Raw genomic sequence first — 25,192 nt, forward strand, 5'->3', positions numbered from 1 at the left:
AGCTGGACTTCAACGGTCACTAGAAGGTGTTGTGTTCTATCTAACTCAGAATAAACTGGTTATCAATCCAGTGAAATCCCAGATTATGATCACTACTAGTAAACAAAAGGGGATAAAGTATGTCTGGGCTATTAACAAAGTAAGAGTGTTCAAGGTTGACTCATCGTATTACCTGGGGTACCTGTTCTCCAATATAAATGTGCTAAACTGACAGGTCAAATACAGAAAGATGTCCTTGGTTTACCCAAATTGGTACCCATGAGGATTATTAGATTGGAGTTGGGTCTACAATCGTGGTGGGCGCAATACATTAGTAAATGCATTTCTTTGCATTTGAAAGTGACTAATGCATAGTGTCTGAGCATGGGTTCGTACCTGGGAGACATGTTGAAAATGGATTCCAACGTATACCTTCGACATTTAAAGAAACGCTGCATTGGTTTTATGAAAATTGTTGATTTAACATGTTCTGACTCCCAATGGGTTACGGAAAACAAAATGAAAAGGTGGAATAAGATCTGGACACAGAGGATTTACAATGGCTCAGACTGTACCGAAACTGAGGCCTTGTTTATGTACCGACGCCTCATCTTAGATTGTATTGGAGGATATTTCCATCTCAACAGTTTTGCTATTGGTACTGTGAGGAATGTGAGGGTATCCTCACTTGTTTCCCCAATGCATCCTCTTCCTAGGTGACCAGGGAAAGGCCATCGCTTTCAGATCCTGACCCTGGGGGTGGATATGTGAGGGAGGATCACCGGGGCGTAGAAGACTTGGGGATTGGGGATGAGGCACCTTTGGGTGAGACAAAGTATCCCCATTTACCTTTCATTAGGATTCAAATGTCCGTCAGGCTTTTATAGGGTCTAACCAATCTCTTTCCTATGATTCCAGAAAACACTCTCCCAAAACACAGCAACCTGGTACTGAGATGAAGATGAGACAATAGAGAGTCATCCATTCTTCCTTTATTAACTCAGACATACACAAACACCACTCTGGTACTGGACGAGAAGAGGGGTGCCGAGTACCCAGACCGTTTTGCAATAGAGGAACATTGCCTGTACCAGGGGCCTAGAGGGCAGTAGAAATGGCCCGCTCAGGTGAGGTAAATGAGATTGCCTCTGGAACAACTGCAGGAGAAGCCGGGGGTGAAGGTGGGGAGACATGTGTCCGAAGCACCAAGGAGCTGCAGAGCTATTACAGCAGAAGAATATTGTTGCTGGAGCATTCGGAAGGTCTCCAGTGGCAGGGTTGGCCTGCCTACCTTCTGGGATCAAGGAGACTCCCTCTTCGTTAACCCCAGGTGGCAGAGACCCTGGAATAGAGGCGTGCTGAGCCGGGAGTAGCGACAGCCACGGAGAGCCTGCCGATGCGGAGAACAAAACCCAGAGACAGCATACCCAGTGAGTCAAAGCAGGCTGAATGACTCTGAGACGATGTGGTGCGAACTGCGTGGCTTATGCAGGTGGGATCACTCACGAGGAAACAAGGGACCAGGTAAGAAGTCAGAATGCCGGTCCAGTTTAAAATACAGATGATTGATATATATGATAACCTGAAGGCGGAAAGAGCTGAATAAAAGGATTTTTGTGAATACCAAACTGTGAATGAAATTAAACTAACAAGGACAAGGAAGGGCCAGCGAAACTGTGAACTTCCAAATTGTGAACAAGCCCGTGAATAGGGCTCAACGTCCCAGCAGGAGAGTAAACTTGGAATTTGGTGTTGTTTTATTGAAAATGTTTTATGAATGCTGAACTGTGAATGAAATGAAACTGGCAAGGCAAAGGAAGGACCAGAGAAACAGTGAATTTTGAAAGCATGAAAAGCCAGTGAACAGGGTGCAAATTCCCAGCAGCAGAATAAACTGGGAATTTGAGGTTGCTTTCTTCAATGTGACAGATTGCAGTGAAATTAAACTATTTTTTTTAATACTGAACCGAAAGAAAGCAAGTGGGACTGAATTGAAAGCAATTTGTGAGGTTCCCTGATAAAAAGACACAGTGAACTGTTTAAGCTGAAAAGAACAAGCATTGGCAAGTGCCATAAGAATAAAAGGAACTGTGTAATCTAAAGGAACAAGCAGAGGCAAAAGCAATGAGAAGATTTGATAATCTAACAAGCGAATGGTGGCAAAACAAGCATTGGAAAGCCATGACTAGATAAGGCCAATTCACTGTGAAGCTGAAACCGTGGCAGTGTAACTGTGAAGAAGAATCAAGTAAGGTGTGTTGGTTGCGTGCCCTGTAATGGGTGGACCACGTGGTCCGACAACTGTGCCTAGACCGAGTACACACATCTAAAGGAAAAGCCACTTAATACATCTATACGTTTTGATTGAAAGTCAAGGAAAACGTATGTATTTTTAACTGAACTTTGAAATAGTGGTGAAATTGGTGAAAGACACTGAAGCATCAAAAGCTGGGAAGGATCCCAAGAAATTGTGTTGGTTTTGAACATTGAGAGACTTGAAAGTTTGGAGAAGGTAACCCCTCCTTTTGATAAAGAGAACTATCTTAAATCCTGGGGAAGGGAGAACCCTTTTCCAACCAAGAACTGGAAGAAGCTCTGAACTTGTCTTTGAACACTTTTCATTTTGACACTGACATCCCTACACTTTATGTACAAGTAGCTGTGAGGGAAAGTACACGTTTCGGACGCAGTCATTTACTTTGGACTTCCTGACACAGATTATCCTTAGTTTCAGTTAGATAGGGAAAACCCACCTTAGCATAGGCAAATTAGGCCTTTGTCCAACCCTCCTTTCTATTTGAATAAAGGTTTGCAGCCCAAGCTGTACTCAGTCGCCCGTGTCTGCTTTCTGATGCATTCACAGTACCTAAGGTTTAGATCGAATTGTCTACCCATTATGGAGGTCATCGGCCCGAGATAAAAAATCCCTAAAGAATTGAGATCATGCAGACATTATAAGAATGATTGCACAGAGTCACTGTATCATGTGGTAATGGAATGCGCAGAGACGGCTAGGTTACCTCTAGGACAAGATATCTGGGACCTTATGTATATTCATCCTCAGCAGTTATTGCAACCATTTTATGGAATAGACTAATGACGGGAACGCAAGTATCTCTTTTACTGGCTTTGGCAAACAATTGTACAGACTGGTTTCCTGAATCATGAAAATGATTTGATTTTTGTATAGGATTTTTGTTTTGCGCAAAATGTCGTTAGGACACGCTGTTTGACTATATTTATTGTTGGATATGTATTGACTTTGTTTTGTGGTGTTTAAGATGGAATTTGTTGTAATGTGCTTGTGTATTTTTTGTGTAAGCTATTATTTATAGTATAAATAAAATAAATAAAGAAACTGCTGCTGTGTTTCCCCTGTGCAGTAGCCCCAAATGCCTGCTGTGCACCCAACCTCTTTTCCTTACACTTTCTGCTGTACTGAACCTTATTTCTACTGACCCTTGAGCAGTGGGCATAGACTGGGCATTCACCATTTCCTTTGTCGCGAATGGAATCTTCACAGGGGGAACAACACAGGAGCCCAAATGGACTCATAGGATAAAGGGTTATTGATGGGGCTTGAGAGTGTATAATTATTATTATTAGGTTATTTATTGAGGGTGGACCTAGCTTCGGGAAGCAACAGAGCGCTTTACAATCATAAGGAGAAGAACACAGTGAGGCAAGCAGAGAAAAAGGTTAGCGTGGAGCTAAGAACAGGGGAGGACAGGCAATTGGCAGCCAGGGTTCTACAAGCAAATCTGCAAAGGAAAACGAAAGATAAGCAACTTAGTAAATCTCTCTGTTCTCATTTATCAATGCCGAGGTGTTTGCAAAATGTGGCTGGGATCGGGGAGGGCACATATCCCCGACCCGCTCAAATTCCCCATTAAAGATGATCTACTTTTCCTATGCTGAAGTGGTTTTAGGAAGTACAACACTGATTACCTGTGTAGCGTGGATCACACAGCCTCCCATGTTTAAAGCAGGCTATGGATAATTGTGAAATAAGAAGAGCGTAACCTTAGAAAGCTCCAGACTATCCAGAACAATGCCATCTGGGCCTCTATGGACCTGTCCAAACGTGACCATGTTTCAGCTCACAGAAAAGTTGCACACTGGCTACCAGTCAGAGAACGCATAAAATGTCAAATTCTCTCCATCAATCATTGATGCCTCTCTAATTCCACTCCACCTTACCTCTCGCAGAGATTCACTAAAAGCGGCTCCTCCAGACATTCAAGACCAATCTATAGCCTCAGACTGACCCCTCAGCACTTCAGATGCACGAGAGCTGCAGGTTCTAGCTTCCTAGTCATTGCCTCCCGCCTGTGGAACAACGTGCATTCGCACCTGCGTTCTGAGCCTTCATACTTGTCCTTCAGGAACAACTAAAAACCAGCCTATTCCATTGACTATAAATCTGTCTGGGATTGAACTACCCTCCCTACTGCTGCACACCCCTTTCCCTCTCCCCTCCCCTCCCCCCATGCAACCAACGCCTTGATGCCTGTGGATTTATGTGCACTTTTCAAATGTAAAAATAAATAAATAAATAAATAAATACATAAGTAAAAGGGACAGTACAGGTGTTATAGCATGCATTATGGCCCATATTAGTAAGTACATGCTTATATGCAAACCAGTGCATTCCTGAAACGGGATTATGCATGCTACAGAATTAATCAGGTGTTTTATGAATAAAACATCGTGTAAGACAGCAGAATCTGGAAGTGAATTTGCTGTGTCAGCATAGAAGCCGTTCTTTGTACAGATGACTTTATAACACACACTGTTCCCTGTGAATTGGCAATGAAGTAGTTAATATTAAAGTTGACTCTACTGGATATGTAGGTTGCGCGCTGCATGCTGCTTAAGCGAATGTAAAAACGCTATTGGCTGCTCTGAAGTCACGCCTAATTTAGTTAAATTGAAAACTCAGTGCACATCACAACATGTTCAGAGTGATCTGATGGGCACACTTTGGGGAACTCCTAGGAGCAAAGTGTTCTGAAATCACTTGATCAGCACTTGCGCAAACCAAACCATATCTTCAAAACTGAACCCGCTGGATGCTCAGTGAAGCAGGTACATATTTTATTTGGTTATATTTGCATTTAAATCTTTTTTTAAACTATTGCTCCGAATTGGAACTTTCTGAATATCATGGAGAAAGACACCCTTTGGCAATTATTATGATTTATCGTGTATTGTACACAGTGTGTGGCGTTTATCCAAACTTCTTAATGACCTGAAGAAAACTGGTGTTCAGAATGATTACCACTCAGCCCCACAATGTTTAAAGAGAGTTAGTGAATTGCTCCACTCCACAGAACACAGAATGACTTGAGAGAGAGTGTGTGCGTGTGTGTGTGCGTGCATGCGTGCATCTTTGGTATTTGTTATTGAGCTCTATTGGCATTCCTTCGGGAAAATGGGAACACAGATTCTTTTAGCAGCAGCATTTTAACATGCTTTGGGATTTCACACGATTCCACATGTTTTGAGCCCTACCTGGTACTGGATGCGTCGTTTTCTAATGGATGTCCTTGCTAGTCCATGGTCATGGGGGCGCCTTCACTACCTCAAAGGAGCACGTATCTTTCCGAGGTCAGATGCACTGAAGCAAACCTGGGGACAAGAGAAGTCCTTCTGCAACTGTTCTCCTCTACAGTGGACCCAGCAACAAGATTTCATTTCTTAGTGGCTATGGGGTTCATTATAAAACCGCAAACCAAAGGTTAAACCCAAGGGGCTGTTGCTTTCTCATAATGCCCTTTAAGCTGAGCTATGCAGCCAACATCCTTTATCTAGAGAGCTAGAGCTATAAAATCCAGTAACTGTGGATTTCTTTTTGTTTTACTTTCAGAAGCAGGTGGCATTTTTAAGACCTCCCGATAAGACTTAATTTCTCTAATGTACAAAGAGAGTCTGTAATTTGACACTTTCATACACAACATCCAGCAGGGAATCATTCCTGGGCCCAGCTTCGAGGAAAAGCGCCCCCTATTGTGCGGGGGAGAGAGGGAGAATTTGAGGCAGTGGCACACACAAGCCATCGCGATAATTAATTATCCCACGCTTGAGTTCAGGTAGGTTAAGTCAATTCCCTGGATCACTGTATCTCATCAAACTAACTTCAAATGATCTTTTAAGTAATGCAGCATTTAAGTACCCTTAAAGAATTTTAGATCACCAGATTGTGCAGAATTCCTTCAGCATTACTCACAACAGGACCAAATAAAAGGTGGTTCTCCGGCCTCTGCGAATCACTCACGCTGTAGCTAGAGTGGGTCGAAATTGCTGTAGAGTTTTCTTGCAGCTCTAATCTGCTCCAATCTCTTTCAAGAGCCGGAAACATCAAGGGAAGTTGGCAGGGAGGTCCAGGATGGTTCAAATAGATTCTTCGAGAGCTCTACTGAAAACATAACTTCAAAGGCTCTATGAGGAGAAGGACAGAGGGGTAGGGAAGAGGAAGTATAACTGTGGGCATCTGGGAAAATAATCCAGATAAAACAGCACAGTAAACGTTACAGCAAAATACGATCACAGGCTGAAACACCTGCTCCAGAGATCTCTGAGTCACCTGCTGATCACGTTTTAATCTGAGTTGGAACAGCCTTTTATCCTTCTGAAGTTGATAAAATTAGTACAGTTGGAGTGGACAAGTGTGAGATTGTATGGCAGGCTGGCAGAGTCAATTACATTTAAAGGATACATTTTCAGAGGCAGTCACACATAAGTTTGTATTCTTCTTATTTTTACTACTGATATGTTATTTATTGAGCGTGGACCTGGCTTTGAGAAGTGACAGAGCGCTTTACAGAGGTACACACCAATACAGATACACAACAGAGCGCTTTACAGAGGTATACAACAGTACAGATGCAAAACAGAGCACTTTTTAGAGGTAACAACAGATATACACAGAGGATAGGATACAGAGGGGCACAGAGGAAGGGTACTGCTCTAAAGGGTGGCGGGGAGGAGATAGCGGCCGATGGTGTCTAGCGAGTCAGGGGGTACGATGTGATGGCTTAGGTGTTTAGGGGGAGAGACCTCTTGAAGAGGTTGGTCTTCGAGTTCTTTTCTGAATTGTGGGTGGGTGAGGGCGAGTATGATGCTGACGGTGAAGAGGTTCCATAGTCTTGGGGCATAGGCACAGAAGGCTTGTTTTCTGGTCCTTTCCTTTTTGCAGTGACTAATTTCAAGTCTACATGTGTCCTGGCTACTGGTGGTGTGCTGGTCACCAGAGATTCTGAATTTCTCCGCGAGGTAGCTGGGTGACTTGAGGGTGACTGCCTTATAGATGATGCAGCAAGACTTGAAGGTGACTCGTGCGTGCAGTGGGAATCAGTGAAGGTCGATTAGGGCCGGGATGATGTGGTCGTATCTGCGTAAACACTTGATGAGTCGTGTGTCCGCGTGAAGCGCACGTCTCAGCATAGAGCGTTTCCTTTTGATGGGTTTGCTTCCACTATTTGCAGTGTGCTTTGTAAAGTTATGATTGGGAGAGTCCATGGTGGGCTGGCAAGAACGTCAGGAAGGCCAGTAGCAGAGTGGAAGGTGTATACATCATGCATGATGCAGCCATGTATCCCTCTAATAATCTTGCTTAACCCTTTGAGTGCCCATAGCACCTACACATACACCCTCAAGTGATTGTCTAGTTTTGCTGCGCACAGTAAATCATGTGCCTCCACCCCCTGACAAGTCCCAGGGTCCAATGGCCAAACTCATTTTGGGCCCAGCACTCTGGGCCCCCTGAAGGGGGCTGCACTTAGAAAATGAAATAGGTACAATTTAGACGCAGAGTACTGCAATGTTATGATACCGTAGCAGCCCAGTACCTGTGAATATACAGTAGACCACATAACATATCTCTACAGTAATAATTGTCTATTAAATAGAAAACCAAGAATTCACGTTCCTTTTTATTTGAAACAAAATGCTAACTGTTGCCATTAGTCTTGCATGTTAACGCTTTTTCCCTCATAATATTTACTGGCAAGAAGGGATCTGACAATTCACACGCACTGCCTGAAACTGTCATTAACTTAACTCGAATCTAACACCCACATATGTTGAACATTCCAGAAGTTTGACAGACTCTCAATAGCTTGGATATTGGGTAATTTGTGGTTTGAATACATTCATTTGCCCATGCTTGCTAGTACAGGCTTTAAAAAAAGAGAATTCTTGCTTAAATATAACATTGCATGTGCTCTGCTTTCTTTCGACCACAAAGATATGGCATCAATAATTCTTCCTACCCTTGGGTTGGTCAGCCTCTTACCTCCGAATGCATACATGTGGGTTGTGTCAAACAGTGAGACCCTTCCATGTATGTATACGATGCAGGTTCCCGAAACGTTCTTGGGGATAATTAAGTAAATGTGCCTACAAACACACTGTTTATCAATATACTCATTCTGTCTGTCTTGCCCAGAACATGCAACGAGACCAACTTCCACAGAATCATGAAGCTTGGTGGGAATTCCTTTGGACGGAGCAGCTGAAACCAAGCTTCAACGCCACTCGGTTGGTGTCTCGTGAGCTAACTTAGCCCGGTGCATCTGTCTTGCAGTCAGAAAGCCAAGCACAATGTATCATAACAGGGACATAGGCTATGAGTGGTAGCAGCGTCAAGCATGTCACTCATATCTGCTCTATTGCGACTATCATGCATTTCAGTGGTCGAATAATTGTTCCCCAGCCGGTCAGTAATATTACTCTTGCTGTTAAACAAGGTCATATGGTGAAAAGGATTGAGTGGGTGAGTCAGTGAGTGAGGAAGGAGTCAGTGAGTGGGTGAGTGAGTGAGGCAGTCGTCCACTAAGGACATGAGAAAGCAGGCACATTTGAAAAGATGTTGGTGAATTAAGAGAACTCTAGTGTACTCTGAACATTTGACCGTCTCATGGAGCATCCTGAGGCTCCAACATCTTGAGAAGAATGAAAACTGAAAATAAAATAAATGAGAGATGTGTCTGGGCTAATAGTAAAAAACAAATGTTTCAATAATTTAATCGGTGGTTTAGGGAAATGCAGAAAAACAAAAGAGAAGATGGCTGGAAGATTTAGAATACATCTTTACCTCTGGCATTGCTCTTGGCAACCCTCCAGACCATCGTTCTCCACCTGCCAAATCTTTACAAAAGGGGAAAGACCATATGGCAATCAGGCTTAGTCCAACCCCTAAAGGGTGAGTCCAGACTGAAATGCCTGGTCACATCCCTTCGCCACTAGACCACAAGCACAGCAACATAATCAGAAGCAAAATAAACATTTCTCTTGATAACGTCTGCATATGCCAAATTCCACATCTTATGGTGGTGCCGCTTCTGCCTGAAAACAATTTGACGCGATGAGGGCTAGCCCGTTCCACCAATCCAACATGTCAATGCCCAAACCATTTTTCACTTAAAAAGGAGCGTCATAAATATCATTTTTGGCATGGAGTTCACTGTGAGCTTGCAATAATAGATTCAGATTTTGTAATCCAAAGAGTTCCCGTGGCCTAAGTCATGTGTAGTATGGAAGGTCCTTTCTTTGGTGGCCAGAAACTGCAAAATGTGTGCCCAAATCATTCCACCTCAAAGAGTTGTCTCGGTAAGAACAAGATGCTCTCCAGGCAGCATGGACTAAAACACTTCCAAGCCAAATACGTGAGGGGAGCATCTGGATGATATCAGAACGATGGCAATGACATTGTGCCTGCAAGTGGGAGCAATGTCTACCTTTGCACCCTAGAGAATGTGCACATTTCATCATAGGATCCAACAGATGTAGCAGGGTGTCAAAAGGCGGGGAATCCTTTCTGCCCTCCTTGATCCCCCTCCATATGGTTCTGTTGGATTGGCTGGATCATGAGCCCATCCCCAAAATGTGGAAAAGAATCCCTTCTCCCCCAAGTTTTCTGCGCATATTGCTGTTGTCCCCAGATAGATTTTACATGCTTAGGCTACATGTAAGCCCCAACATATCATTTTGTACGCAACCTCTTTCTCCTGAACATTTCTGGAGACCATATTAGCTGTTAAGCTCCCTTCCTAAACCTGTGTCGCAACTTCCCGGGGCTGCTCGCCTACTCTGCCAATGTTTAGGGTCCCGTGACACGACTCAAAAGCACCCGCATCACACGCTTCTTCACAGTCCAAAAGCAGGTTTACAATTATTTTGCTTAAAAGACTTGGTTAACTCCTCATCAAAGAGCTATGGGATTTATTGTTCTACTGCCCACTCCCCATGTCCCCTTTTGCTGGGGAGAACCACGGAAGAGCTAAATAAATGTAGGAAGGCCAGGAAATGCGGCAGTGTGCCCTTTGGGGCTAGCCTGTCCCAGAGGCGTTGTTAGGGGGGGGGCTGAGGGGGCTATAGCCCCGGGTCTTTTGGTTGTAACCCTGGATAGAAGCTCAGGGGCTACAACCAAAAGGCTATAGCTAGCCCCAAATCCCGCCAGTCCCGACATTAGCTTAGCCCCTGATCTTTTCCAGACCTAGCAACACCCCTGGCCTGTCCCATGTTATGTAGGTTGCGTGCTTTATGGCAGCCGCAGGCTACATCTCAACAGAATCCTTGAGACGTTTATAGCCATCAGCACTGCCCCATAATAATCCCATTCTGTAAGTACTCGCAATTGCTATGGAAGCATTTTGCAAGGTTCTGATCCACAACACCCTCTTCCCTAGACTACAACTTTTTTGTAGTTTAATCTGTATGTTTTGTGTCCTTCCTGAAAACATCTGAAATAAACACAGCAGCTCTGGGAGTAATTCACTCAGCTGTTCCGCCCTACCATTTGTCTGCTAAATTATTCCAATTGATAAGCCTAGTTTATCGACATTGGTTCTATGTGCTAGTAAGCCTCACATATTGCACTGAGTGTGCTTTCATAGGAATCCCTCATCATTTATTTGATTGAAATTCCGACTTGATGTTGATGCTGTTGTTTGCCGGGAAATACAGCTGCCGTTCACCGTTCAATTTAACATGGATTAGCTTTGAATCTTGAGGCTTTTCTTACTGTCTTAGGTAAGTTGGCAAGGTCAGGGGCAACACACTCGCCTTTCCCCTGGAAGAAAAAGGCATGAACCAACACAGGTTCGATCCCCGTGTCCGCGCTTAGAAACCTAAATAACCATTTACAATTACAAATAACCTTTCTGGACAACCAAATGCAAAGGTATTTGTTTTGAACGTGGGAAGGGGTACCCTGCCCTACATGGAACCTATCGCATTTCCTTTGGGTTAGCAGTGGAGCAGATCCTCTCAGCCTTCCAGGTTGTCTTTTGGGGATTGGCTAACGAAAGCGTTAGCTCTCAGCTAGACCTCTTGCAGCAGTATGTCCCAGATGGCCCTGGAGTCAATCAGCTGCTCAGCGATGAACAAAGAGGGCATGACGCGGAAAGCTCTATTATAGCGACTGACGTTTTGTGGAAGCAGGGTTATTCATAGAATTCAGCGCACAAGTGGCACACACGGCTGGCGCACAGTGTGCGGGTGCGACTTTCTGCGCCAGCCGCGTGCGCTAAAATCCATTTCCGCGCACAGCGTATTAATGGATTTTAGCATTCAAAACCAGCCATGGCGCAGAGTGGCGCAGCGACCCCGCATCAGCGCCAGTTACGCTCCCAACCCCTCCCTGTGTGCCATGCACAGCGCACAAATCCCGTACATGGCGCACAGGCCCTGAACCACGAAAACGCCAGTAAAACTCCCCGCGCACCCCTCCGAATACATGTACACCGTGGCGCGGGGAGTTTCCCACGCGATTGGCCCTGTGCGAGCGGGGTACGTGTGTTACTGGGGTGCGCAGGTACTTTCACATGCGATTGGCCCTGTGCGAGCGGGGTACGTGTATTACTGGGGTGCGCGGGAACTTTCACACGCGATTGGCCCTGTGCGAGCGGGGTATGTGTGTTACTGGGGTGTGCAGGAACTTTCACACGCGATTGGCCCTGTGCGAGCGGGGTACATGTGTTACTGGGGTGCGCAGGAACTTTTACACGCGATTGGCCCTGTGCGAGCAGGGTACGTGTATTACTGGGGTGCGCGGGAACTTTCACACGCGATTGGCCCTGTGCGAGCGGGGTACGTGTATTACTGGGGTGTGCGGGAACTTTCATACGCGATTCGCCCTGTGCGAGCGGGATACGTGTATTACTGGGGTGCACAGGAACTTTCACACGTGATTGGCCCTGTGCGAGCGGGGTACGTATAATACTGGGGTGCGCGGGAACTTTCACACACGATTGGCCCTGTGCGAGCAGGGTACGTGTATTACTGGGGTTCGCGGGAAGTGTCACACGCGATTGGCCTTGTGCGAGTGGGGTACGTGTATTACTGGGGTTCGCGGGAAGTGTCACACGTGATTGGCCCTGTGCGAGCCGGGTACGTGTATTACTGGGGTTCGCTGGAAGTGTCACACGTGATTGGCCTGTGCGAGCGGGGGCCCTGTGCGAGCCGGGTACGTGTATTAATGGGGTTCGCTGGAAGTGTCACACGTGATTGGCCTGTGCGAGCGGGGTACGTGTATTACTGGGGTTCGCGTGAAGTTTCACACGCGATTTTGCTGTCAGAGCAGGGTACGTGTTTCCAGTGTGGTTCGCGGGGAGTCCTACACGTGAATTGGCAGTGTGGGTCCTCCCAGGTGTCCCCTATACCCCCTCCACGGCCCCTTCAGGCAGCCCACACCACAGGGGACTACTCTGCACCCCTGGTCATGTCCCACAGGCAGCCCATCCACCATGGGCAAGCCCCCCAGCCAAGCCACATGTCATGTTGCAATATGATCACCAACTCATATCCCCCTGCACCCCCACCCCCCAGCAGTGAGGGGCACCTGGCAGCAAGCTCCCACTCATGTCCTACTCATGTCCCCCTGCACCCCCACCCCCCAGCAGTGAGGGGCACCTGCCAGCAGGCCCCCACTCATGTCCCACTCATGTCCCCCTGCACCCCCACCCCCAGTAGTGAGGGGCACCTGACAGCAGGCCCCCACTCATGTCCCCCAGCACCCCCACCCCCCAGCAGTGAGGGGCACCTGCCAGCAGGCCCCCACTCATGTCCCACTCATGTCCCCCTGCACTCCCACCCCCCAGCAGTGAGGGGCACCTGCCAGCAGGCCCCCACTCATGTCCCCCAGCACCCCCACCCCCCAGCAGTGAGGGGCACCTGCCAGCAGGCCCCCACTCATGTCCCACTCGTGTCCCTCTGCACCCCCACCCCCCAGCAGTGAGGGACACCTGCCAGCAGGCCCCCACTCATGTCCCACTCATGTCCCCCTGCACACCCACCCCCCAGCAGTGAGGGGCACCTGCCAGCAGGCCCCCACTCATGTCCCCCAGCACTCCCACCCCCCAGTAGAGAGGGGCACCTTCCAGCAGGCCCCCACTCATGTCCCCCTGCACCCCTACCCCCAGCAGTGAGGGGTTCCTGCCAGCAGGCCCCCACTCATGTCCCACTCATGTCCCCTGCACCCCCACCCCCAGCTGTGAGGGGCACCTGCCAGCAGGCCCCCACTCATGTCCCCCAGCACCCCCACCCCCCAGCAGTGAGGGGCACCTGCCAGCAGGCCCCCACTCATGTCCCACTCATGTCCCCCTGCACCCCCACCCCCTAGCAGTAAGGGGCACCTGCCAGCAGGCCCCCACTCATGTCCACCTGCAACCCCACCCCCCAGCAGTGAGGGGTACCTGCCAGCAGGCCCCCACTCATTCCCCCCCCAACATGTCAACATGACCCACAATCATGGGCCTCATGGCCACCAAAATCCAACGGCATGCCACCCGTGCCCAAATAACCAACCAAGCATAACATACACCCCACACTGAAATGCCCCTTACATGAAAAAACCCAAATGGCATGTATGTACATCAACACATGTCTGTCACACACACACACACAATGGGTGCCAGTGAATGTGAAAACCCACATCGTGACATGCATGAAACCAATGAGAGAATACCACACATTGAAGTACGGGAACAAATGTATTGAACAAAAAATGTGGTGAAAGAAAATCAAATACCAAACAATGGACATAAGGAAAACAATGCAGAATGTCAGATAATGATAAAAAAGGAAATCAGAATCCAAAATATATTAAATCAAAAATGTCTCCAAAGTCTCCTTCCAACAAAGCAAATCCAAACAGAAATGAAAAAGTAAAATCTATTGCTCCATGGAAAAATCAAAAAAGAAAATGCAGACAAATCCACACTCCAACTATTTACAAGGATGAAATCCTGGGTCCATGACGTCCCAACTGTCTAAATGAAACCTACAAAAATACACTAACTAATGAAGAACTATATACAAAAATGTGGGGTATTGTCCAAGCGCCCTAAAAAAATGAAAACCAAAATGAAACCTAACACTAACTAACTATTTACAATGGCAGCGGGCTAGTCCGACGGCTCACTTTTGGATGTCCCGGGCTAGGGCATCATCGAACACCCGCTCAATGTCCTGGAGGCGGTCCTCTTCCATGGCCCCGAGGGTTCGCAGGGACGATGACATATTGTCCTCCAACTCCCTGCGAATTGCCTCGAGGCACTCGGCCGCCTCAGTGCCCTCCGCATGGAGTTCTCCGCCCTGAACATTGTGAGCCATGCCTCTTCCGCCCGCTGCCGCTCCGCATCTATGGAGTGGCCCAACTGCTGCCACACGGAAGACACTTGCAATACTGGGTCCTCCTGCCCTCTGGCCGATGCCTGCCCCTCCAATGTTGAAGGCCCCCAGCCATCATTGCTCCCACCATGTTGCTGCTGCTGCTGTGCCTGCGCCCTGGCTCTTGCTGCCTGCACGTCCTCTTCACGCTGGGGTGCAGTTGTCGTGGTGGCCACCCCTGCTGGACGTCCGACTCCCGACTGTGGCAGGGATGTGTCCTGCACCAGCCTGGCCGCTGGGTCAGAGGCAGCTCCACAGGGTACCCAGGTGATACATGGGTGGGAAGATGGCATGGAGGACGACTGGCGCGTAGGGGGTTCAGGTGAGGAGGGGGTTGCAAGAAGGTCCATCACACGGAGGAATCCAGCACTGGTGACCCGTACCAGTAGGTCAACGCGGTCAAAGAGGCATCCGAGATGACGTGCAGTGTCTTCACGAAAACACTGCAGGTCACCTTGCATGCCCCGTTGAAGCAACGCTATCCCAGTTAGGACAGGCTCAACACGGTCCCGGAAAGCCTCGTCTGCAGGGATAGGAAGGCCAGTTGTTGTGCGCCCATCCCCTCCCTGAAAACGGGTCTGGACGTAGGCATCCCTGCTGGTGCCGGATGATGCAGTCACACGATCAGGGACAGGATTACACACAGGCACCTCCGCGGTGGCCTGTGCTGCCTCCTGTCCCTGCCCCTGCACTGCACCACTGGCACCAGTGGAATCCCCACCTCCAGACCCCATGTGTGTCCCTTCCATGGCCTCCTCCTCCTCCAAACCCCCCACCAACCTGGATGACTCCATGCCATCTTCCTCCGTTGGACCCTATGGGGTCTCAGCTGCCCCTTCTGCTGCCGAGGAGTCCATCTCCAACCTCTGCCTTTTGGATCTACCCTCGGCAGCTGCAGCCTGGGACGCGCACCAGACTCCTCACACCCCGAAGAGATGACAATCTGGGAGGGGAGCCGGGCCTTGCGTCTCCGGCTGGTGGTGCGATCCCTGCCGCTTTGCTCCACAGCACCCTCTCCGCCCTCTTCATCAGTTGACGATGCAGACAGGGAGAGATAGAACACAGGCATCAGGGCACTGTAGAATGGACTGATACACACATGACAGTTGTACATGAGTGGCAGTGTCAAACTTTAGACATGGCATCACACTCCCTAACACACATGTCATTTCTACTCACACACATGAGCAATTCCACAGCAATATTGCACCAGGCAGCACCATCCATACACATACAACAGCATCGGAATCCGAAGGTGAGCCTGACGTCACATGAAACACGGGGAGTACACAACACATGCACACACACCAACACACTTACATGCATGTGTGCATGTCCACCAACTGTCAGAGTGATAAGATCGCCATCCATGTCACATCTGGCATTCAGCCTTCTACATGTCAGTGCCACATGCATCCATGTTGCATCACAGTTGCACACTTGTCAAATACACACACATGCACATGTACACAGTGCAGATACATGCAGCTGGAACCAACATCCATGTGTGACACCACAACCATTCCAACGTACATACACAGTAATATGTGTGCTCCCACTTCTGCATTTGGCCTGCATGCTTACCAACACATACACCATCCATGTGTCTCACACATGAGAGGACTTGCATGTGTCAGCCTCACGCCCCTGTACATACACATACATACGTGGCCCTACAAAAACACATGTGCAACCTGCACACTACTGGCACACCACAACACGCACAGCGTCCAATCAGTATGCATGTACATTTACCGCTCGACTCCAGACGGGTCTGCCTCTCAAGGACCTGGACGTGGAGCGCTGGGCATATGCGTTCCAGGACACTCATTTGGTGGTGGGACAGGTGGCCCTGGCGCCCCTTGGCATCTGCGGCACCGGGCCTTGTCGAGGGTCCTGGTCCTGAAGTCCTCACAGCGCTTCTTGACATGTTTGATGTCGCGGACTGCCACCCCCTCCTCGTTCATGGCAGTCACGATGTCCATCCAGATCCTGGTCCGTCCTTCATAGTCGGCGCGAGAACTTCCAAAGAGGGCATCATACTGCCCCAGGACTTGCTCCACCAGGACACCAACTTCCCTGGCACTCTGCCTCTCTGGCTGGGGGTTGCCAGTGGTGCCAGATGGTGGTGTGCCTGACATGGCAACCCCAGAGGCAGGTGTGGGTGGGTAACTGGGTCCTGGAGCTGGGCTCTGGAGCGATGGTATCCCAGTCGGGAGTCTTCAGTTCCAGCAGGGGTGGTCACAACAACTGCACCTCTGCAGATGGATGATGTGCAGGCAGCAAATAGCAGAGCATGTGGGCAGCAGGCAGGCAGGCAGCAGTAGATGGCAGGTGGGAGCATGTTCAGGGCTCTGGGGGGCAGTAAATCGGCCTTCTGGGCAGGAGCATGGTCTTCTGTGTGTTGTTGCCTGGCCAGCTTGATACGGAGTGATTTGGCACGTGAAAATCTTGCACGTCCGCGTGTGAATGTGTGTAATCTGAGGAAAGGGCCTACGGGCATAAGTGACGTGACGCGCGTGGGCGTTTCCATCAACACGGGTGCATGTTCATCGCACACGTCCAAAAACTGCACGTCTGAGTGTCAGCTCGTGTAATTGGAGGAAAGGGCCTTAGCGTAAGTGACGCTGTACGTGTGGGCCGCTTTAAAGGGTACGTGTAGGACCCCATTTCCTTGTACGTGCTTTTCGTGGAGAGGGAGTGTGTGAATTCTGTACTTCTTGTCGGTTCACACGCGATTACTTCACAGTGTTTGAAGTTCGTACTCCCTGTTACCTCTGACAGCGTTCATTTTTTTTTGGGCCTGTTTCCTCAAACAGCATTCACTTCTTCTTTTGTCCTGTCTCCTCAGACAGCGTACAATTCTTCTTTTGGCAGGGGTGTTGCCAACGCGCACACGCACATTTTTTTCACGTTCTTTTTCCAGGCAGACGGTGAGTCGCGCACACATTTACCTACTGTGCTTGCCCCGTGTGTCGCTTACCCCTTCAGAGGTCATTGTAGGCTGCGTGTAACACGCGTACGCTTATTTTTGTGTTTCCGGGTGCCACAGCGTAGTGCGGGTTCATTTTTCCACGCACGTGGTCTATGAGGGGTTGCGTGCATGTTACTTTTTGTTTTCGGGGTGCCTGTGCGTTGCGTGACCCGTCATCTTCCCCCAGGGGTCACAGACAGCCTTCCTAGAGCACTAGGGTACGAATTCCATCTAGTACCCTATCCCTTTCACCCCCAATTGCCCAGGACAATTGTTTACAGCAACTCCCATACGCACAACAACATCAGTGCCATGGTTGGGAGGCGACCAAGCGGTAAGGGAGACAAAGGTGGCTGACCTCCAAAAGGTGGGCATGGTGGGCGCGGTAGGGGACATGGCCAGGATTTGCAGGGTGCCTTTAGACCCCCATGTGTGGAGGACCAATCAGGGACACCCATGCTCCCCCCCATGGTTGAGGGAAACGTGGCTGACACCATCCCAGCTCAGCCCTTGTTGGACCAGCCCATTGTGGCACCTGACCCGGCACAGGATGACTCCAGGCTGACTTCCAGGTCAGCAAGTCTAAGCCATGTGTGCCGGTGCAAGTTGGTGTCAACAGGCTACGTGGATCTGGGGCAGCAATGTCATCTGCTGCCCCAATTAGCCAGGGTGCGGAGGCTGCAGGGGCAGCTCTATCCACCCCAGCTCTGAGTCTCCCAGCCGGGACAGTGTCGGTCCTGGTCCATCAAACTGACGTTGCCCCTGCCAACATCACACTTCAGCCAATGCCTGCACCAAGACCTATGGTCATTGTGCCTTCACACACTCCCAGTACCCAGTCCACCTGCGCTTCTGCCCCTACTGACCAGAGCGGCAGGCTCTGCTCCACCTTTGAAAAAGAGGAAGAAGGGTGCTCTGGCAGTACAGGCTGAGACCTCAGACACGGCTACACAGTCCGGCACATCAAGGAAGCCTAGCTTTACTTTGACTTGATGCACTTGTGACCTATGTGTCGGCACATAGCCGCGAAATGGTGGTGACTGCATGGTGCAAGACCACACCTGGTCAATGTAGGGCACACTCGCAGACCATCGCGGACCACATAAGTGCCCTTGGATTTGTGAGGCGCACAGCTGATGATTGCTACAAGCGGGGGAATGACCTGAAACGCAGAGCAAAGAACAAGCTGGCCTCAAATCAGGCTGCTACTCTGGTGACTGGCGGTGGGTCTCCACCAGAGGACAATGAACTCACCGAAATGAGTCTGTTGCTGTGACCTTCGTCACAGAGGAACAGATTCAAGGCCTAGGAGAGCTACCTGATTACGACGCATTGTCCGGTGAGTGCCCATGCATGTGTGTGTAATCCATGTGTATGTTGTTTGGGTGACGGGTTCTGATTGAGTGCCAGGTGAGGGTGTGTACTCCTGAGTGTTATGGGTCACCCATGTGCTTCCTCCGATACATTCACGTGGCTTTGATTTGGGTATGACAGTATCCCTTCTGCCCACAGTAGCCAATTAGCCCCACATTACTGCTGTTGCACTTGAACTATCATCTTGCAACAACATTGTTCAGATTTTTTCTGTGTTCATTCAGGCTGATTGTTTAGATTATCCCATTTTTCATATGCTTTTTTCATCCCTAATGCCACATATGTGACATGCTTCTGTCATTGTTTACACCCCACATTGTGCCACTTTAGTTACCTGGTTATGTGAATGACTAAACCATTCAGGGCGAGGGAGTATTGACCTGCTGAAATGTATTTTTAGGGCCTGTTTGCATGTGGAACATGATAGTTGTTTCCTGTCATGTTGAAGTGACCAACCATTGATGTGTACATCTGCCTACAATCACTGTCTAATTGTACACTGGATGTGTTGCAGTGTGCGGCACATGCACATTTTGCAACACTATTCTGCATTATTCTTCTCATCATGTCCATGTGACATGGATGTGTGACAGTACTCATTCAGTGACATATCGCTGTAGTTGTCTAATTTACCATGGCTATGCCACATGACATCTGTGTGCTCGCATGTGTCATGTATGTGTATTGGACATGCCACTCACAGGCTGATGTGTGATGCCAGTGCTACACGACATGCTGCAAATGTGTTGCTTTTCCATCTTGGTGTCCTCATTGTCTGCCTTTTTGACTCCCCTTCAAAATCATTGACAGTGCATGCATGCCAGGGTTATAGTCATGCGGGACATGTGTAAACCATGTACAGGATCTCTGTCTTGTCAGGCCTATGTGTGTGCTATGGTGCTCATGCCTGTTTCCATTTCTTGTATTTCATGTTTTTGCAGGTGACGTCACACTTGATGCTGATGAGGTTCAGGAGATGGTGCAGAGCCAGGAGGATTCTCAGCCACGACCAGGCACCAGTGGGGGACGTGGTGTGGTGGTGGGTGAAAACACTTTGGTACTGCAGACCATACTGTTGAGGAGTGCCTTTATTCAGGTGCTGAGTCGGATGATGAGATTTATGTGCTGTCGCAGGTCAGTGCTTCTGGCAGGGATTCTGTTCTGTCCAACCCACCTGCACCAGGGATAGAACCCTCTATGGGGATGTCAGTGTTGGTAGGTCCGCCTTTGGCAGTTACGGATGCAGGGTCACACTCAACAGCATCTGATCCTGTTCCTGGGCCAGCAGATCAGAGGGGGAATGCAGTCCTGCAGCCTCAGGCAGTGCCAGCACAGCAAGGTGCAGATCGCCTGGCCCCGAACAGGTGTGGTGCCCGCCGACGCGGTGGCCGTGCGCCACCAGGCAATACTGTATGGGAAAACTCCATGTACGGTATGGCAACCCAACAGGCAGCATCAATAGAAATGATGGCTCAGGCAATGGAGAGGGTGGCCACTTCCATTATCCCCCCTGAAAGGCAGATGGAGCAACAACAGCAGGCAACAGACTCCATTTGCCAATCACACAGAGAAGACATGTTGGCGTCCAACAGGGACCGACGGGCGGCACTGCAGACTCTGCGCGAATCCATATCAATAGAGTCACATGGCCACAGGGAAGCCCTGAGGGTGGAACTCCATAACCTCAGGCAGAGTCTGCTTGAACTTGAGGCTTCCCGAAATGTTAGGGCAAAACAGCAGCTGGAGCAGCTCACATGTTCGCTCTCAGATGAGCTGCAGGCAACACGTGAGGAGATCCAGGCATCCCGCGAGGCCATGCGTGCAGAAGTGCATGCAACCCGTGATGTGCTGCATGGGGATCTCCGCACTTTAATCCTCAAGAATCAGACCTTCCAGACCCGCGTGCTTGCTGCCATGGAGGACCATACCAGGGCTTTGCGTGGGCTGCCTCCCAGAGTGCCACCACCTCCTGATGCAGCAGCAGAGGGTGAAGAGAGCGACAGCAGTTCTCCCACAATGGCATTGCCGTGCAGGCCATGAACCCATGAAGGTATTTTTTTTTCTGCAACATCCACGCAGGTGGGTGGTGGTGTGACCCTGTCCTCGAACCTCCTAGGTGCCCCCCCTTGGCCCCCACATTCCCATTTTTGATTTTTTTTTATTATTTTTTTTTTACAGAGTGTTGCCTTGTGTGGCTCCCGTGGGCATCGACTGTATTCCGGCTAGGCACATGCAGGCTGGTCCTGAGTTTGGGTTAAATGCTTGGGTTTGTGACACACACACCGCTCCTGCTTCCCATTTCCATGGGCTTGCAAAGGGTGTGACCAAGTGACAGTGACTTACACAGTGACATTGGGCTCCCATGAGCTGTGTGGGCAGTCTGTAGTCAATACTGTGTGTACATCCCTAGTGGGTATTGTTGTTGTATTGTACACTGCATGGTGTATTGATATGTGCTTGTGCATCCATGTCTTCCTCCTAATTTGCAGGTTCCTTCCTCATGTCTTCACAAGGCTGTCTCCTTTGCAGATGGAGTTCATGTTGTATGCAGTACACTGACACATTTGCGTGGTAGCAACACTCTACAGTTGGAAGGGGTCGATGTGCTGGCTTATTCAGGTTGTAAGACTGCCACTACTTTGACTTAGTACTGTCATGTTTTTGCAATGTTTCATGGTGTGTTGCTGTATTGTATTGGTGGTAAGTATTTGTTCATGTGTGCTGTTTGTTATTGATTACTGGGAGCATATTGTCTGTGGGCAGTTTCCATTTGGGACAGTGCACTTTGTGACACTTGTGTCAGGTCTTGTGCATTGCTTTGTTTGCTTTCACATTGCATGACATGGTGTGTTGGGTGGAGGAGCTGGGGAGGGGTTGGGTGACATGGCGCTATTTTCATGTTGTATTTTGCAAGGGGGTAGTCATTCATGCAGCATAAATGTGTGATTTTTTGTGACACAGCATTGGTTGTCTTTCGGCAGGTAGGGATGCACACAATGTAACAATTCCAGGTGACCAATCTCAGGCTGGTATGGTTGTGACAGTTCACTGTCCCTTATGTCATCATCATTGATTGTCAGCTGGTATGTGCCAGGGCTGTGTGCACTCCACAGGGGCGTGATTTTAGGTGAAGTAATTAGCCACCAGCTGCGTACTGGCTGCCTCACCACGTGCCCTTTCCCTTCCCATGCGCAGCGGCCGTGCTTGTGGTTGGGGGTGTGGGGGCACCACCATGTCCACCGGCAGGCCCCGGCATGTTGCAACGTTATGCAGGACACATGCTGCCACTATGATACTGCACACTACTGGGGGCGCATATAGCAGCTGCCCATCAGAGCGGTCAAGGGAGCGAAAGCGTGACTTGAGCACTCCGAATGTGCGCACCACTATGCCCCGGGTTGCAATATTGGCTGTGATGTATCTTATCCCGGGTGGTGTGGTGGAGTTCCGAATTGGCGTCATCGTGTGGGTGCTCAGTAGGTAGGCACTGCCCCCTGGGGAGGTGATGATGGGTATCATTAGTGGGGTTGTGACATTACTCAGTATCTGACATGCATGCATGTGCAGGGGCATTTATACTCACCAAGCAGCCATGTATCGCCATGCCGCTCAGCTTCTAGGTCCAGGTTTAGGGTTGACATTATGTAAATGAAACTGTCATGGGTGGACCCTGGATAGTTGGCATATACTGAGGTGATGATTCCCTTGGCATCACATACTACCTGCACGTTGATGGAATGCCAGTGCTTGCAGTTTCTGTAGATGTGCTCAGTTGCCCTGGGAGGACGTAGAGCCACATGGGTGCAGTCAATGGCACCTAGCACTTTGGGGAAGTGTGCCACCCCGTAAAAATCCTGGACGACAGCCTGCCTTTCTGCAGGTGTTCTGGGCAGGTACATGTGCCTGCGGACTGATGGGCATGCAGTCATGATGGCCAACACCTGGTGCAGGCAGCGTGACTGCGTGGCCTGTGAGACCCCCCCCCACTATGGCAGTTGTCCGCTGAAATGAACCAGTGGCCAAGAAGTGCAGTACATTGAGCAGCTTTTCCAAGGGGCTCAGTGTTTGCGAGCACAGTGTGGGTGATGTGAGGTCATCCTCCCACTCACTCACCAGGTCGAGTATTATGTGAGGTGGAAACCTGTACCTCCCATACACCTGGTCATCAGGCATCCCAAAAAGGCTGGTTCTGGGTGTAAAAATTCTGGGCCTGACTATCCTCCTCCTCCTGCGGTATCCCATGACCACTGCTGCGAGGAACGATATATTCATCTTGGCATCTGAGCTTGTTTGTTGTTTGCGCGCACTTTTATGCTGCGCGGGTCCACGTACGCCTGCTTCCTGCTGGCGTACGTGTTTCCGGATTAGTGCATCTTTTTTGGCGCACGCGTTAGCCCCGTTCGATTCCATGAATACGTGTTGTAGGCGCGCGTGTGGGTGTTCCGCGCATTTGCCTCCTGTACTTCCCCCGTGACGCCCACATTTTCACGTGTTGTTCCCCATTCCGCGTGTTACGCCCCGTGTTATGCCTACTTTTGTTGTGTGCGCTTCGCTATGTGCGCTTTCGTTGTGCGCGTAGCGCACGCTGTTTGAAGAAGTGTGCGCCAGCGTGCGCCACGCAGGATTTTAGCGCACATCCATGGATTTACACATGCACGGACTTCCATGAATCGCTGTGCGTGGGTTTCGCTGCGATTTTCACACTTGCGCTGCGATTCGCACGCTTTCGCACACTTGCGCGGGAATTTTCAGCTCACATTAATTCCATGAATCGGCCTCTGTGCGTCTATGTAATTTGGGGAGGGGCTTCTTGAATATTGCCCTTAAGAGCGTCTTCTGTTCTGAGGCTGCTTCATACGTTCTTCAATGTTTTGTTTCAATTTTTTCAATCTGTATTGCATGTATTTAGTATCAATTGCTATTTGTGCTGCTTGGTACTCTGATATTTTTTCACTTGTATGCTGCATTAAATATTTTTTTAATTATTATTATTCAAACCCGCATTTAATTTTTCAATGATTTCTAGTGTTCATTTGGTAAAAACAATATAATACGACTCCCAATCCACAACATTCCACAATCCAGGGAGTGCTTGTCATTGACCAATTTCATCTAACCAAAAATTGCATGTACATCTTGGAATGGTAGGGCATGCCTGAAAGGGTTAACGTGCTCTTGTGTGTGTCACCTCCATGGTAATGTTTCTTCTGAGTGTATGTTTTGCTTGTATGAGATTTATTTCAGCTGCACATGTAATGTAACAAAAAATTAAAGTGAATGACTATATGCATTATTTTATAGGCGAACACTTTGTCTAGCAGAATAGTGTTTTTGCAAGATAGTGTGATTGTTACAACAAAGGTTTACAAAGCAGCACAGTGATGGAAAGGGTTTTAATTGAGTAGTGCTCGAGGTGTTGGTGGATTTTTCTAAAGTTTAGGAGGTTGAGTCTGGCTGCAGTGGCAGAGGCCATGATGAACTGTTAGAGTTAAAGTCTCTGTCCAAGAGAACCCCAAAGTTGCAAGCACTGGATGAGGGTTTGGGGAGGTCAGGAACCAAAGATGTGGGGAAGTGGGGCTGGCATTGGGAGGAGGGATGAAGATGCATTCCACCTTTAAAGCGTTCAGCATGAGGCATCATGTAGACATCCTGTGATGCATGGCAGTTAGGCACTGTGTTTTAAATTTTTATTTTTTTTGTTTTTTGTCTTATTGGTTAAACAGAAATTTCAACCTTTATTTTTTTTGTTTTTTGTCTTATTGGTTAAACAGAAATTTCAACCTTTAACATACAACCATTTGTTTGTCCGTTCTCTCTTTGATGCATCATTACGGATACTCCCATTGTTACAGTTAGTCACCCTCCATTGACGGTGAGAAGATCAGCTCTACAAATTTGAGGGCATCGAGTGTCCGGCCAATTTTGTCGGCTGTCATTAGTCTTTCCCAGCATTCCTCCTCTGTAGTTGGATTAACTTGGGCCACACAGTCACCCAAGTACTTTCTCCTTTGGAGTGAAAGTTTTGGGCAGGACAAAGTCAGATGTCTGGTTGTCTCGAGAATTTCAGGGTTTCCACAGAAGCGACATCTAGCTTCTTGGGCTGTGATCTGTTTTCTTCGAAATTGCACCTCCATGGATGGCAAGATGTTAAGCCTACATTGCATCAATAAGTCCCTATATCAGGACAAAGGA

At 48.8% G+C, this 25,192-nt stretch overlaps 1 protein-coding gene across 1 annotated transcript in view; it reads left to right on the forward strand.

Annotated features, from left to right (window-relative positions):
• The first annotated feature begins 4,958 nt into the window (after positions 1 to 4,958).
• LOC138513948 (hyaluronidase-5-like) overlaps positions 4,959 to 25,192 on the forward strand; it is a 356,788-nt gene continuing 336,554 nt past the window's right edge. Inside the window, exon 1 of the mRNA XM_069629117.1 lies at positions 4,959 to 5,067. The gene's annotated coding sequence lies outside the window, so the exon portion shown is untranslated. The remainder of the gene's footprint in view (positions 5,068 to 25,192) is intronic.

This window comes from Ambystoma mexicanum, chromosome 12 (assembly GCF_040938575.1).
Source record: "Ambystoma mexicanum isolate Mex_15411 chromosome 12, UKY_AmexF1_1, whole genome shotgun sequence".
Lineage (NCBI taxonomy): Eukaryota > Metazoa > Chordata > Amphibia > Caudata > Ambystomatidae > Ambystoma > Ambystoma mexicanum.